The sequence below is a fragment of the Pelophylax lessonae genome (genome assembly GCF_965119305.1).
Source record: "Pelophylax lessonae genome assembly, chromosome: 6".
Classification (NCBI taxonomy): domain Eukaryota; kingdom Metazoa; phylum Chordata; class Amphibia; order Anura; family Ranidae; genus Pelophylax; species Pelophylax lessonae.
Window position 1 is genome coordinate 12788669 of NC_138773.1, and position 14652 is coordinate 12803320.

The following is a 14652-nucleotide window of genomic DNA, read 5'->3' on the forward strand; positions in this document are numbered from 1 at the left end:
CAACTCCAAAACCCTTTAAAACCTTAGAACTAGGGATAGACCAATTATCGGCAAGGCCGATCTATCGGTGGCCAACATGCAATTTCCCCGATAGATCGGTATCGGCCCCAGAACTGGCATATATTGCCGATATTTTTGCGACGTCATTCTGCCTTCTTAGGCCACCTTCCTCTCCTTGGACAGCCTCATCTGGAGTCTGTACTATTCTCGCTGGAGTGTATCACAGCCATACACCCACCCACAGCAGCCCAGTGCGAGCCAGGCACCTACATCCACAGGCCCTGTACCAGCCAGCCACCCACAGGCTCTCTACCAGCCAGACAACCACCTACAGGCCCTGTACCAGCCAGCCACCCACCCACAGGTTCTCTACCAGCCAGACAACCACATACAGGCCCTGTGCCAGCCACAGGCACTGTGCCAGCCAGCCACCCACAGACAGGGTGCCAGCCAGCCACCCACAGACAGGGGGCCAGCCAGCCACCCACAGACACACACACACACACACAGGGTGCCAGCCAGCCACCTACACACAGGGTGCCAGCCAGCCACCCACCCACACACAGGGTGCCAGCCAGCCAGCAGCACTGTACCAGCCAGCCGCCCACAGCCCATGTACCAGCCACCCACCCACCACAGGGTGCCAGCCAGCCCCACAGCCACCCACCACAGGGTGCCAGCAAGCCAGCCACCCACCACAGGGTGCCAGCAAGCCAGCCACCCACCACAGGGAGACAGCAAGCCAGCCACGCACCACAGGGTGCCAGCAAGCCAGCCAGCCAGCAGCACTGTACCAGCCAGCCGCCCACAGCCCATGTACCAGCCACCCACCCACCACAGGGTGCCAGCCAGCCCCACAGCCACCCACCACAGGGTGCCAGCCAGCCCCACAGCCACCCACCACAGGGTGCCAGCCAGCCACACAGCCACCCACCACAGGGTGCCAGCAAGCCAGCCACGCACCACAGGGAGACAGCAAGCCAGCCATTAAACAAAAATTAACATGTTCAGTACCAGATTTGTGTCAAAAATTGTCTTTATTTTTCAAAACTTTAAATGTACAAAATATCGGCCGATACCGATATGTTGTGATCAAAATATCGGTATGGTTTTTTCAGGGCCAATACCAATATCGGTCTATTCCCTACTTAGAACCCACCACAGCCTCATTGCTACATCTCAACACCATAATGTTCTCAGAGGTTTCTTTATTTCCAGGAAATAGTTATTTGGTTTGTTTCAATGTTCTATGATCAACAAAAAACGTCCCACTTCCCCCCCTCTACAGACAATGGTCACTGACATCCTGGGTGCTTAGTGAAGACTTCCATGGTGTAGAGAACACTCTGAATAATTGTACAATCTAGGTTCATAAAATTCTGTTCCTTCTTACAGTATATAGAACATAAAGATAAAAAAGAAGAAAAAACAAACAGCACAGAAGAGATACAAAGTTGCAGATAAGAATAAAGCACAACAATTTATATTTATAAAATAGAGATCAGGAAAAGAGATACAAAGTTACAGAGAAGTATAAAGCACATTTCATATTTATAAACAATGATCAGGATGGACACAGAGCAGAGACACAAAGTTGCAGATGAGAATAAAGTGCAGCAATACAGATTTATAACACAATGATCAGCAACAGAGCAGAGATACAAAGTTGCAGCCAGGAACTAAGCACAGGCAGAGGTTCTGCAGAGTTTGTATCACAGTCACTCTGCACCTTCCTGGATGTGTACCCTGCCTGTCACTGATCACCCAGCACCGATCACTGAGCCCCCAGCACCGATCCCTGGGCACCCAGCACCGATCACTGAGCCCCCAGCACCGATCACTGAGCCCCCAGCACCGATCACTGAGCCCCCAGCACCGATCACTGAGCCCCCAGCACCGATCCCTGGGCACCCAGCACCGATCCCTGGGCACCCAGCACCGATCCCTGGGCACCCAGCACCGATCCCTGGGCACCCAGCACTGAGATCAGCACCCAGAGTGCAGGATACATTTGTAGCAGTTTCTCATGTGTAGAGTTCCTGTACAATGTATATCACTCACCTAGACCATGTGCTTCCTGAGACTGCTGGAGGAGGGGACACCCAGATATACTTCTATGGGGGAGGGGTAAGGGAGATAGGGGGTGCAGCAGAGGAGGAGATGGGGGAGGGGTAAGAGCAATCAGGAATGGGAGGTAGCAGAGTAGGAAATTCAGAAGCTGAAATGGTGAGCTGTCTGTGCTCAGATGCAAAGAGCTCACTTTCTGGCCAGAGAGGGATCACTGTGACGCAGTTGGCTATAGACGGATCACTTTGACGCAGTTGGCCGGCTTGATCACGTATTGCAATGCATGTGACCCAAACATGACAGTTTGGATACAAAAGCTTGCAGGGCTATGTAAGAGTGTATAGCGATGTGTGAAGGGTTAATCTTTTGGAAGTAAAAACCCCGGAGAGGAGCGATTGGAGGAGATCGGAGGGTGACAGGAAGAACGCGGATCACATGCGTTCAGTCATCTCAGGCTGATAATCGTTTTTCCGGTCTGATGAGTGTCACTCGTTGTGTATTAAGCCCCATGTGACCCCGGATCAGAACGTTCTCCACCATGTAATGATCAGTACTCTGTGTCTATGCTCGGTAGTGGCGGCTGGTGCTCAAAATGTTTTTCTTGGGGGGGGGGGGCGCGCGTAAAAAGAAAACATGTAATAGGTATTGCTTCGCGGCAAAAAACGCGGTAAAAAATTGCGTGACTTTGAGGTCATGGTACAGGCATGTCACAGGTCACGGTACAGGCATGGCACAGGTCACGGTACAGGTCATGGTACAGGCATGGCACAGGTCACGGTACAGGCATGGCACAGGAGATGCAGTCCTGTCACACAGCCCTTCAAGGACACACAATGGCTTTGTGAAGGACCTCTGCCCTCTGGGCCTCCTTTTCCCTGCCACTTTGCTGACCACTGTTGGCTGGTGAGTCCCTGAATTGCTGCCCTGTGCCACTGGACCTTGCTGTACTGGATTGTGGCCTGCTACTTACTATGCCTGAATTGTTACCCACTGCAGCGGCTTCAATCACTGTTCACTTACCTGCTCTCCTGGGCAGTGGGTTGGCTCGCTGACTCGACTCCTGTCCTGTGACTCCACACTGTGAGACGTCCACGGCGCGCTGCTCCTCTCGCTTCGCTGTGGCGGTGGCGGGAACGTAACGGAGTCGGACGGTGACAGTTGTGACTGACGCACGCACCGGCACCGCCCCCAACGACGTCAGCCAGGATGTCCTGAATGATTGGTCCAGGCTGGAGTCTGGACCAATCACAGCCAGGACAGGACTACAGTGGGGAGTGTCGGGGCGCATTGCTATGTGCCCCGATGACACCCACAAAGGCTGCCAATCTGCACCTCTGCTGGCAGCACGTGGGATGCCAAACCCCCCCATAGCCAGCAATAGGTCCGGCGCCCCTAGTGGGCTTTTAAATGTTCTTTTTTTTTCTTTGACGATTGATGGGGGGGTGGGGGGGGGGCGGCGCCCCTTATCCTCGGTGGTAATCCTGATCATTGTTTTATAAGGAAGGACGCGACAAACATAGAGCAATATTGCAGAAGGGAAAAAAAAAGGGCAGCAATCCAGATTTATAACACAATGATCAGCAACAAAGCAGAGATACAAAGTTGCATCCAGGAACTAAGCACAGGCAGAGGTTCTGCAGAGTTTGTATCACAGTCACTCTGCACCTTCCTGGATGTGTTGTTTTTTTCCCATTGATTTGGAGGCCATTGGAATCTGGAAAGCGGCCATTTGTTTGTATATGTTCCACTGGTGGCTTCCTCCTGTTTTGTCAGGAGAAGATTCTAACCTTCATCTGCATGCTGGGACTTGTGGTTCTCCTTTAAACACAAGTTTTTTTTTTCACCATTGGATTCAGCTTCTTTTTACTATGGACTTTTGTATGGACTTTATGCACATATTTATTTATTTTCATCTTGGGCACACACCTTTATGTATTGATCATCCGTTACTCCTATGTCACATATCATAATTAGCGCTACACGTTTATTAGTAGGGATGTGTACCCTGCCTGGCACTAATCACTGAGCACCGATCACTGTGCACCCCAGCACTGATCACCCAAGCACTGACCACTGTGCACCCAAGCACTGATCACTGTGCACCCAAGCACTGACCACTGTGCACCCAAGCACAGACCACCCAGCACTGTGCACCCAAGCACTGACCACTGTGCACCCAAGCACGTACCACTGTGCACCCAAGCACGTACCACTGTGCACCCAAGCACTGACCACCCAGCACTGTGCACCCAAGCACTGACCACCCAGCACTGTGCACCCAAGCACTGACCACCCAGCACTGTGCACCCAGCACTGTGCACCCAAACACTGTGCACCCAAGCACTGACCACTCAGCACTGTGCACCCAAGCACTGACCACTCAGCACTGTGCACCCAAGCACTGACCACTGTGCACCCAAGCACGTACCACTGTGCACCCAAGCACGTACCACCCAGCACTGTGCACCCAAGCACTGACCACCCAGCACTGTGCACCCAAGCACTGACCACCCAGCACTGTGCACCCAAGCACTGTGCACCCAAGCACTGACCACTCAGCACTGTGCACCCAAGCACTGACCACTCAGCACTGTGCACCCAAGCACTGACCACTCAGCACTGTGCACCCAAGCACTGACCACTGTGCACCCAAGCACTGACCACCCAGCACTGTGCACCCAAGCACTGACCACTGTGCACCCAAGCACTGACCACCCAGCACTGTGCACTCAAGCACTGACCAATCAGTACTGATCACTGGACCCCCAGCACTGACAATCAGCACAGAGTACAGGATACATTTGTAGCAGTTTCTCATGTGTAGAGTTCCTGTATACAATCCATATATCACTCACCTAGACCATGTGCTTCCAGCCAGAGCAGAGACTGCTGGAGGAGGGGACACCCAGATATGCTACTATGGAGAGGAGGAGGAGATGGGGGAGGGGTAAGAGAGATCAGAGAGGAAATGGGGGAGGGGTAACAGGGATCAGGATGGGAGGTAGCAGAGGAGGTGATCTGTCTGTGCTCAGATGCAAAGAGCTGACATGCTGCACAGAGAGGGAAGATTTTGGACGCAGTCATTGCAATGTATGTGAGCCAGGAATGACAGTTGTGATATAAAATCTTGCTGGGCTATGCAAGGTTCCATTCACAGCAATGCATTTTTTCATGCTTTTTGCAGAAACGCGGGGAATTTTTTTTTTTTAAAGAGGAAGTAAACCCTCCTCTGACACTTGTACCTATAGGTAAGCCTATATTAAGGCTTACCTATAGGTACTGTAAATATCTCCTAAACATGTACCGTTTAGGAGATATTTACCTTCGATGCATCCAGTGACGTCACTGGCGCTCTGAAGGAGCGGCCGCTCGTGCCGTTCCTTCAGAGCTCCGTGCCGTGACTGTCGGCTCCCGCACGCTTGCGCGGGAGTGACGTCACCGCGGCTTCGGCCAATCAAATGGCCGGATGCCGCGATCCCGTAAGAAGGGCGACTGAACATGTCGCCTGTCATACAGGTGAGTGAGCGGCACGGCGGGGGCTCGTTCTAAGGTAAGTATTGCATAATGAGCTAGTATGCGATGCATACTAGCTCATTATGTGTTTGTCTTGCAGGGTGTGAAAGAAAGAAAAAAAAAAAGAGTTTACAACCTCTTTAACATAGATTCCTATGGAAGACGTTCACATCAATGCATTTTTGTGCCTCTGCATTTTTGGAAACGGCCGGGGACTTTTTTTTAAACACAAAACAGTGCTTAATTTTGCTTTTTTGATTCAATAAATTTCAATGGAGAAGCTGCAGAAAAACATGTAGTGCGTTTTTACCGCAGTTTGCATTTTTAAATCTGCCCAACAACAAATTTTCCCAAAAAAGAAAAAAACATAAAAAAACACAAAATGTAGTAAAATCGCAGAAAAACTGCAATAAAAATAAAACGTGGAAAGCACAGCAAAAAGCACTTCAAAAATGCTCAAAAGCAACATACATAGGTGTGAGAGTAAAACCCCGGAGAGGAGCGATTGGAGGAGATCGGAGGGTGACAGGAAGAACGCAGGTCACATGCGTTCCGTCATCTCAGCCTGATAATCGTTTTTCCGGTCTGATGAGTGTCACCCGTTCTGTATTAACCACTTAAGGACCAAGACTATTTCTGAAACAGATTGTTTACAAGATAAAATCATTTATAATTAGAACCCATAAAACATTATATTTATGTGTGTGTATATATATATATATATATACATATATAATTTTTTTTTAAGCAAAGACTCTAGAGAATAAAATGGCGGTCATGCAATATTTTTTGTCAAGCGGTATTTTCGCAGCACTCTTTTAACCACTTGCCGACCAGTCACGTGGACTGTACTGCGGCAAAGTGGCTAGTTCCCGTCTAGCGACGTAGACCTATGTCGCTGGACTCCTAACCTTGTGGGCGGCGCGCGCGCGCCGCCGGAGGCTCGCTCCCGCTGTATTCAGTCACAGCGGGAGTCGGGCCAGGGGAGGAGCGGCCGGTGATCACCGCCGCTCTTCCCAGATCGTCGGGGAATCGAGTCTGGAGATCCGCCCGCTTGTGTAAACAAAGCGGGCGGATCTCCTAAGTGACAGGCAGGGTCAGATTGCAGGGTTCAGCATAGCTGAACATCCGATCTGTCCCTGTGTCACTCAGTCACCTCCCCCCACACACGTCAGTAAGCACCAGGCATACATTAACCCCTTCCTCTCCAATAAAAATTAACCCCTTCCCTGCCAGTGTCATTTTTACAGTAACAGTGCATATGAATAGCACTGATTACTGTAATAATGTCACTGGTACCCCCAAAAGTGTCAAAAATGTCAGTCAAGGGTCCGATCTGTCCGCCGCAATGTCGCAGTCCCGCAAAAAGAAATCGCAGATCGCCGCCATTACTCGTTAAAAAAAAAAACACCAAAAATGACAGAAATCTTTCCCTTAGTTAGTAAACGCAATAACTTTTGCGCAAACCAATCAAAATACGCTTATTGTGATTTTTTTTTTACCAAACATAGGTAGCAGAAAACAAATTGGCCAAAAATTTAAAAAAAATTAGATTTTTACATTTTTTTGGGGGAATTTCATATAAAAAATGTGAAAAATATTGTTATTTTTTCAAAATTTACGCTCTTTTTTTGTTTATAGCACAAAAAGTAAAAATCGCACAGGTGATCAAATACCACCAAAATAAAGCTCTGTTTGTGGGGAAAAAAGAACGTAAATTTTGTTTGGGTACGGCGTCGCACGACCGCGCAATTGTCAGTTAAAGTCGCACAGTGCCGAATTGCAAAAAGTGGCCTGGACGTAAGACAGCAAAACCCTCCGGTGGTAAAGTGGTTAAACACAATTTTTTGGGAAAAAATACAATTCACTGAATTAAAAAAAAAAAAAAAAAAACGAAACAGTAAAGTTAGCCCAATTTTGTTGTATATTGTGAAAGATGATGTCACACTGAGTAAATAAATACCTAACATGTTACGGTTTAAAGCTGCGCATACCCGTGGAATGGCGACAAGCTACGGTACTTGAAAATCTCCATAGGCAACGCTTTAAAAAATGTTAACGGTTACCAGTTTGGAGTTACAGAGGAGGTCTTGTGCTAGAATTATTGCTCTCGCTCTGGCGATCGCATCGATACCTCACATGTGTGGTTTGAACACCGTTTACATTTGCAGACGCGACTTACGTATGCATTTTCTTTGGTGCACGAGCACGCGAGGATGGGGGCGCTTTATTTTATTTTTTTCACTGTTCCTTTAAAAAATAAAATCTGATCACTTTTATTGCTGTGAGAAGGGATGTAAACATCCCTTGTGACAGTAATAGGAGTGACAGGTACTCTTTATGGAGGGATCGGGGGGAATGTGACAGTAATAGCAGTGACAGGTACTCTTTATGGAGGGATCAGGAGGAATGTGACAATAATAGGAGTGACAGGTACTCTTTATGGAGGGATCGGGGGGAATGTGACAGTAATAGGCAGTGACAGGTACTCTTTATGGAGGGATCGGGGGGAATGTGACAGTAATAGGAGTGACAGGTACTCTTTATGGAGGGATCAGGAGGAATGTGACAGTAATAGGAGTGACAGGTACTCTTTATGGAGGGATCGGGAGGAATGTGACAGTAATTGGAGTGACAGGTACTCTTTATGGAGGGATCGGGGGGAATGTGACAGTAATTGGAGTGACAGGTACTCTTTATGGAGGGATCGGGGGGAATGTGACAGTAATAGGAGTGACAGGTACTCTTTATGGAGGGATCGGGGGGAATGTGACAGTAATAGGAGTGACAGGTACTCTTTATGGAGGGATCAGGAGGAATGTGACAGTAACAGGCAGTGACAGGTACTCTTTATGGAGGGATCAGGAGGAATGTGACAGTAATTGGAGTGACAGGTACTCTTTATGGAGGGATCGGGGGGAATGTGACAGTAATTGGAGTGACAGGTACTCTTTATGGAGGGATCGGGGGGATGTGACAGTAATAGGAGTGACAGGTACTCTTTATGGAGGGATCGGGGGGAATGTGACAGTAATAGGAGTGACAGGTACTCTTTATGGAGGGATCGGGGGGGGAATGTGACAGTAATAGGCAGTGACAGGTACTCTTTATGGAGGGATCGGGAGGAATGTGACAGCAATAGGCAGTGACAGGTACTCTTTATGGAGGGATCGGGAGGAATGTGACAGTAATAGGAGTGACAGGTACTCTTTATGGAGGGATAGGGGAGGAATGTGACAGTAATAGGAGTGACAGGTACTCTTTATGGAGGGATCAGGAGGAATGTGACAATAATTGGAGTGACAGGTACTCTTTATGGAGGGATCGGGGGGATGTGACAGTAATAGGAGTGACAGGTACTCTTTATGGAGGGATCGGGGGGAATGTGACAGTAATAGGAGTGACAGGTACTCTTTATGGAGGGATCGGGGGGAATGTGACAGTAATTGGAGTGACAGGTACTCTTTATGGAGGGATCGGGGGGGAATGTGACAGTAATAGGCAGTGACAGGTACTCTTTATGGAGGGATCGGGGGGAATGTGACAGTAATAGGAGTGACAGGTACTCTTTATGGAGGGATCGGGAGGAATGTGACAGCAATAGGCAGTGACAGGTACTCTTTATGGAGGGATCGGGGGGGAATGTGACAGTAATAGGAGTGACAGGTACTCTTTATGGAGGGATCGGGGGGGAATGTAACAGTAATAGGCAGTGACAGGTACTCTTTATGGAGGGATCAGGGGGGAATGTGACAGTAATAGGCAGTGACAGGTACTCTTTATGGAGGGATCGGGGGGAATGTGACAGTAATAGGCAGTGACAGGTACTCTTTATGGAGGGATCGGGGGGGGGGGGAATGTGACAGTAATAGGCAGTGACAGGTACTCTTTATGGAGGGATCGGGGGGAATGTGACAGTAATAGGCAGTGACAGGTACTCTTTATGGAGGGATCGGGGGGGGGGGAATGTGACAGTAATAGGCAGTGACAGGTACTCTTTATGGAGGGATCGGGGGGAATGTGACAGTAATAGGCAGTGACAGGTACTCTTTATGGAGGGATCGGGGGGAATGTGACAGTAATAGGCAGTGACAGGTACTCTTTATGGAGGGATCGGGGGGGAATGTGACAGTAATAGGAGTGACAGGTACTCTTTATGGAGGGATCGGGGGGGAATGTGACAGTAATAGGCAGTGACAGGTACTCTTTATGGAGGGATCGGGGGGGGAATGTGACAGTAATAGGAGTGACAGGTACTCTTTATGGAGGGATCGGGGGGGAATGTGACAGTAATAGGCAGTGACAGGTACTCTTTATGGAGGGATCGGGGGGGGGGAATGTGACAGTAATAGGCAGTGACAGGTACTCTTTATGGAGGGATCGGGGGGGAATGTGACAGTAATAGGCAGTGACAGGTACTCTTTATGGAGGGATCGGGGGGGGAATGTGACAGTAATAGGAGTGACAGGTACTCTTTATGGAGGGATCGGGGGGGAATGTGACAGTAATAGGCAGTGACAGGTACTCTTTATGGAGGGATCGGGGGGGGGGAATGTGACAGTAATAGGCAGTGACAGGTACTCTTTATGGAGGGATCGGGGGGAATGTGACAGTAATAGGCAGTGACAGGTACTCTTTATGGAGGGATCTGAGGTCTAAAAGACACCAAACCCCTCCACTGCACTTCAATGTATTCAAAATGGCAAAATCTGCATTTTTGAATTCTGACAGTTTTTTTAACAGCTTTACGACTGCCCGCCGCAGTTATACTGCGGCAGGCAGCAGCTCCTGGGCAAACTGATGTAGCTATGCGTCAGTCGCAAGCAGGAGGCTGGTGGGCGAGCGCGTGCCACCAGGGAAGCCTATGCACAGGGCAGGGGGCTCCAATTGCCGCCTGACACCCGCAATCGCTCCCCGCTGAGAGAGAAGGAAGGTCGGATGTTGTAAACACAGCCGACCGTTCTTCTCCCTGGAATGACCACAGAGCTCCTGTGATCCTTCTATATAGGAACACAGATCTCTATAAACATTTCAGAAGCCACGCCCCCCACAGTTAGAATCACGCCCCTAGGCTCATATTTAACCCCTTGATCGCCCCTAGGATAACCCCTTCCCTGCCAGTGTCATTTTTACAGTAACAGTGCATATTTATAGCACTGATTACTGCAGTAATGACACTGGTCCCCCCAAAAGTGTCAAAAATGTCAGTTAGGGGTCCGATCTGTCCGCCGCAATGTTGCAGTCCCGCTAAAAAACGCAGATCGCCGCCATTACTAGTAAAAAAAAAAGACAATAAAAATGACATAAATCTTTCCTGTAGTTGGTAGACGCGATAACTTTTGTGCAAACCAATCAAAATACACTTATTGCGATTTTTTTTCTCTTTTTTTTACCAAAAATATGTAGCAAAAAACAAATTGGCCTAAAATGTTAAAACATTTTGATTTTAATTTTTTTTTTTTTGGGAATATTATATAGCAAAACGTGAAATATATAGTTTTTTTGTTTCAAAATTGTCGCTTTATTTATGCTTATAGCGCAAAAAATAAAAATCGCAGAGGTGATAAAATACCACCAAAAGAAAGTTCTATTTGTGGGGAAAAAAAGGACATTAATTTTATTTGGGTACAGCATCGCACGACCGCGCAATCGTCCATTAAAATAACGCAGTGCCGAATCACAAAAAATGGCCTGGTCATTAAGGGGGCAAATCCTTCCAGTCCAGAAGTGGTTAACATACAAAGTAATGCTCAGTAACTGGTGGGACCGGCTCCCTGTCATGTGACTGCAGTGACAGCCAATCACAGTGGTCACAGGATCGCTAACCCTTCCCGCCCCCACCTGGGTGGAGTCAAGTCAAGTGAAAACCATAATAAGGAATTTTATAAAAACATAAATTTTATTAATACATCACTGGATAAAAAACATATAAGCAACATGTTATGAACAGTCTTCTGAATGCACCAACTGTGAGAATACCATTGATGAGATCGGACTTCCTCCACCCAACGCGTTTCAGAGATTTAATACCTCCTTCATCAGGGCTGTGAGAGGTAAGTTTCATCTCTAATACAAATATATGGATCACAAATGTGCCACGTTTAGAGAACTTTAAGTTGTAAACAGAATTACATCCAAATCAGAGGCTTCCATCCTTTTGTTTGGATTCAAAAGACTGTTCATACCATGTTCCTTATACAGGATCTGACAAAAGTAAGTACACCCCTCACATTTTTGTAAATATTTTATTCTATCTTTTCATGTGACAACACTGAAGAAATGACACTTTGCTACAATGTAAAGTAGTGAGTGTACAGCTTGTATAACAGTGTAAATTTGCTGTCCCCTCAAAATAACTCAACACACAGCCATCAATGTCTAAACCGCTGACAACAAAAGTGAGTACACCCCTAAGTGAAAATGTCCAAATTGGGCCCAAAGTGTCAATATTATGTGTGGCCACCATTATTTTCCAGCACTGCGTTAACCCTCTTGGGCATGGAGTTCACCAGAGCTTCACAGGTTGCCATTGGAGTCCTCTTCCCCTCCTCCATGATGACATCACAGAGCTGGTGGATGTTAGAGATCTTGCGCTCCTCCACCTTCCATTTGAGGATCCCCCACAGATGCTCAATAGGGTTTAGGTCTGGAGATATGCTTGGCCAGTCCATCACCTTTACCCTCAGCTTCTTTAGTAAGGCAGTGGTCATCTTGGAGGTGTTTGGGGTTATTATGTTGGAATACTGCCCTGCGGCCCAGTCTCTGAAGGGAGGGGATCATGCTCTGCTTCAGTATGTCACAGTACATGTTGGCATTTATGGTTCCCTCAAAGAGCTGCAGCTCCCCAGTGTCGGCAGCACTCATGCAGCCCCAGACCATGACACTCCCACCACCATGCTTGACTGTAGGAAGACACACTTGTCTTTGTACTCCTTACCTGGTTGCTGCCACACACGCTTGACACCATCTGAACCAAATACGTTTATCTTGGTCTCATCAGACCACAGGACAGTAATCCATGACCTTAGCCTGCTTGTCTTCAGCAAACTGTTTGCGGGCTTTCTTGTGCATCATCTTTAGAAGAGGCTTCCTTCGGGGATGACAGCCATGAAGACCAATTTGATGCAGTGTGCGGTGTATGGTCTGAGCACTGACAGGCTGACCCCTCCCCCACCCCTTCAACCTCTGCAGCAATTCTGGCAGCACTCATACGTCTATTTCCCAAAGACAACCTCTGGATATGATGCTGAGCACATGCACTCAACTGCTTTGGTTGACCATGGTGAGGCCTGTTCTGAGTGGAACCTGTCCTGTTAAACCGCTGTATGGTCTTGGCCACCGTGCTGCAGCTCAGTTTTAGGGTCTTGACAATCTTCTTATAGCCTAGGCCATCTTTATGTAGAGCAACAATTCTTTTTTTCAGATCCTCAGAGAGTTCTTTGCCATGAGGTGCCATGTTGAACTTCCAGTGACCAGTATGAGAGAGTGAGAGCGATAACACCAAATTTTTCACACCTGCTCCCCATTCACACCTGAGACCTCGTGACACTGATGAGTCACATGACACCGGGGAGGGAAAATGGCTAATTTGGCCCAATTTGGACATTGTCACTTAGGGGTGTACTCACTTTTGTTGCCAGCGGTTTAGACAATAATGGCTGTGTGTTGAGTTATTTTGAGGGGACAGCAAATTTACACTGTTATACAAGCTGTACACTCACTACTTTACATTGTAGCAAAGTGTCATTTCTTCAGTGTTGTCACATGAAAAGATAGAATAAAATATTTACAAAAATGTGCGGGGTGTACTCACTTTTGTGAGATCCTGTATAAGGAACATGGTATGAATAGTTTTTTGAATCCAAACAAAAGGATGGAAGTCTCTGATTTGGATGTAATTCTGTTTACAACTTAAAGTTCTGTAAATGAGGCACATTTGTGATCCATATATTTGTATTAGAGATGAAACGTACCTCTCACAGCCCTGATGAAGGAGGTATTAAATCTCTGAAACGCGTCGGATGTAAGAAGTCCGATCACATCAATGGTATTCTCACGGTTGGTGCATTCAGAAGACTGTTCATACCATGTTTGTTGCTTCTATGTTTATTATTCAGTGATGTATGAATAAAATTACTTATTATGGGAGCCGGTCCCACCAGTTACTGAGCATTACTGAGAGCAGACTTTGACAGCTCAGTCTCTGTGCTGGGAGTGTGCAGTGAGCGGGGGAGCATCGGCAGCCTTGGACACGTGTGCAGTGTGCGGGCGTTACAACCCGTACATACAGGTTATTAAAGGTCAAACAAAAATACATTCAGTCTGCACCTTTCTTATCAGAGTCCCTTTACATCAGATCCCCTATCAGAGTCCTCCTTTTCTTTAGGATTCCCATCACAGCCCCCCCTTACATAAGGTTCCCCATCAGAGTCCCCTTTACATCAGAGTCTCTATCAATGCCCCCCTCTATATCAGAATCCTTATGCATGCCCCACCCCCTTATATCAGGGTCCCTATCAGAGTCCTCTTTTTCTTTAGGATTCCCATCACAGCCTCCCCTTACATAAGATTCCCCATCAGAGTCCCCTTTACATCAGAGTCTCTATCAATGTCCCCCCCTTATATCAGAGTCCTTATGCATGCCCCACCCCCTTACATCAGAGTCCCTATCAGAATCCCTATTAATGTCCTCTCTTATATCAGGGTCCCCCCTTACTTCAGAGTCCCTATGAATGCCCCCTCCATATCAGAGTCCCCCTTTAGAGTCCTTATGAATGCCTCTCCCTTATATCAGAATCCCCATCAGATTCCCTCTTACATCAGAGTTCCTATCAAAGCTTCCTCTTATATCAGGGTCCCTATCAGAGTCCTCCCTTTTTTCAGGGTCCCCATCAGAGTCCATATCAATGTCCCCCCTTATTTTAGAGTCCTCCTTACTTCAGAGTCCCTATGTATTCCCCCCCCTTATATCAGAGTCCCCCCTTACTTCAGAGTCCCTATGAATGCCCCCCATATCAGAGTCCCCCTTAGAGTCCTTATAAATTCCCCTCCCTTATATCAGAATCCCTCTTA